Source organism: Uloborus diversus, unplaced genomic scaffold, assembly GCF_026930045.1.
Source record: "Uloborus diversus isolate 005 unplaced genomic scaffold, Udiv.v.3.1 scaffold_630, whole genome shotgun sequence".
Lineage (NCBI taxonomy): Eukaryota > Metazoa > Arthropoda > Arachnida > Araneae > Uloboridae > Uloborus > Uloborus diversus.
In genome coordinates this window covers 21792-24904 of record NW_026558825.1, presented here as the reverse complement: position 1 = coordinate 24904, position 3113 = coordinate 21792, and positions in this window count along the sequence as shown.

The following is a 3113-nucleotide window of genomic DNA, read 5'->3' as shown; positions in this document are numbered from 1 at the left end:
CCTGACTGACTGCTTGACTGACTAACTGACTGGACAGGACTGACCGACTGACTGACTGACAGACTGACTGAATAAGGATGACTGACAGACTGACTGAATAAGGCTGACCGACTGACTGACTGACTGACTGACTGAATGACTGACTGACTGACTGACCGAGACTGACTGACTGACTGACTGACTGAGACTGGACTGGACTGACTGACGGACTGACTGACTGAGACTGACTGACTGCTTTAGTGACTAACTGACTGCACAGGACTGACCGACTGACTGACTGACTGACTGCCTGACTGACTGACTGACTGAATGACTGACTGACTGAGACTAAATGACTGACTGCTTGACTGACTGGCTGAAGGACTAACTGACTGACTGAGTGACTGACTGACTGGACTGACTGACTGAGACTGAATGACTGAGTGCTTGACTGATTGACTGTCAGACTGACTGACTGACTTCGCAAAAGGGAAAAATAAAAAAAAAGAATTATAAAATTAGAAAAAAATATTTGCATTTAAGATTTTCTTTCCGGCCGGGACTCGAACCCAGTACCACGCGCTAGGAACCCAACGGTCTAGCCATTAGGCTATCGGAGCTCTGTCGATGGAAGTCTTAAATATAATAAAAACGAAAAATGCACCTTGGTAATTATTGATTCAAACACTTTGAAATTTACAGGTCGAATAATGAAACTGACTCAGAATTTTTCTCCCTACATAAATAATCAATATTCGCAAAAGAGAAAAATTAAAAAAAAATGAAGAAGAAATTTCAAATTAGAAACTAAAAGTATACATTGAAGATTTTCGTTCAGGCTGGGACTCGAACCCAGGGCCACTCGCTTGGAAGCCTAACACTCTAGCCATTAGTCTATGGGAGCACTGTCGGTGGGAGTTTTAAATATAATAAAAACAAAAAATGCACCTTGGTAATTGTTTATTTAAACACTTTGAAATCTTCGTGTCGAAAAATTAAACTGACTCAGAATTTTCTTCCCTACATAAAAAATCAATAATTGCAAAGGAAAGAAATTGAAAAAAAAAAGAATTTTTAAATTAGAAAAGAAATATATACGTTGAAGATATTCGCTCCGGCTGGGACTCGAACCCAGGCCACTCGCTTGGAAGACCAGCGGTCTAGCCATTAGGCTATCGGAGTTCTGTCGAGCGGAGTCTTACTGCCTGACTGATACTGCCTGACTGACTGAGTGACTCACTGACTGACTGATACTTTCTGACTGACTCACTGACTGACCGAGACTGACTGACTAACTGCCTGACTGACTGAGACTGGACTGACTGACTGACTGACTGACTGACTGACTAACTGACTGACTGAGACTGACTGACTGACTGCTTGACTCTCTGACTGGCTATTTCACTGACTGACTGAATGACTAAATGACTGACTGACACTGACTGACTGACTGCTTGACTACCTGACTGACTGCTTGACTGACTAACTGACTGGACAGGACTGACCGACTGACTGACTGACAGACTGACTGAATAAGGATGACTGACAGACCGACTGAATAAGGCTGACTGACTGACTGACTGACAGACTGACTGAATAAGGCTGACCGACTGACTGACTGCCTGACTGACTGACTGACTGAATGACTGACTGACTGACTGACCGAGACTGACTGACTGACTGACTGAGACTGGACTGGACTGACTGACTGACTGACTGACTGCTTTAGTGACTAACTGACTGCACAGGACTGACCGACTGACTGACTGACTGACTGCCTGACTGACTGACTGAATGACTGACTGACTGAGACTAAATGACTGACTGCTTGACTGACTGGCTGAAGGACTAACTGACTGACTGAGTGACTGACTGACTGGACTGACTGACTGAGACTGAATGACTGAGTGCTTGACTGATTGACTGTCAGACTGACTGACTGACTTCGCAAAAGGGAAAAATAAAAAAAAAAGAATTATAAAATTTGAAAGAAATATTTGCATTTAAGATTTCCTTTCCGGCCGGGACTCGAACCCAGTACCACGCGCTAGGAACCCAACGGTCTAGCCATTAGGCTATCGGAGCTCTGTCGATGGAAGTCTTAAATATAATAAAAACAAAAAATGCACCTTGGTAATTATTGATTCAAACACTTTGAAATTTACAGGTCGAATAATTAAACTGACTCAGAATTTTTCTCCCTACATAAATAATCAATATTCGCAAAAGAGAAAAATTGAAAAAAAAGAAGAAGAAATTTCAAATTAGAAACTAAAAGTATACATTGAAGATTTTCGTTCAGGCTGGGACTCGAACCCAGGGCCACTCGCTTGGAAGCCTAACACTCTAGCCATTAGTCTATGGGAGCTCTGTCGGTGGGAGTTTTAAATATAATAAAAACAATAAATGCACCTTTTTAATTGGTTATTTAAACACTTTGAAATCTTCGTGTCGAAAAATTAAACTGACTCAGAATTTTCTTCCCTACATAAATAATCAATAATTGCAAAGGAAAGAAATTGAAAAAAAAAAGAATTTTCAAATTAGAAAAGAAATATATACATTGAAGATATTCGCTCCGGCTGGGACTCGAACCGAGGCCACTCGCTTGGAAGACCAGCGGTCTAGCCATTAGGCTATCGGAGTTCTGTCGAGCGGAGTCTTACTGCCTGACTGATACTGCCTGACTGACAGACTGACTCACTGACTGACTGATACTGACTGACTGACTCACTGACTGACCGAGACTGACTGACTAACTGCCTGACTGACTGAGACTGGACTGACTGACTGACTGACTGACTGACTGACTAACTGACTGACTGAGACTGACTGACTGACTGCTTGACTCTCTGACTGGCTATTTCACTGACTGACTGAATGACTAAATGACTGACTGACACTGACTGACTGACTGCTTGACTACCTGACTGACTGCTTGACTGACTAACTGACTGGACAGGACTGACCGACTGACTGACTGACAGACTGACTGAATAAGGATGACTGACAGACTGACTGACCGAGACTGACTGACTGACTGACTGAGACTGGACTGGACTGACTGACTGACTGACTGACTGAGACTGACTGACTGCTTTAGTGACTAACTGACTGCACAGGACTGACCGACT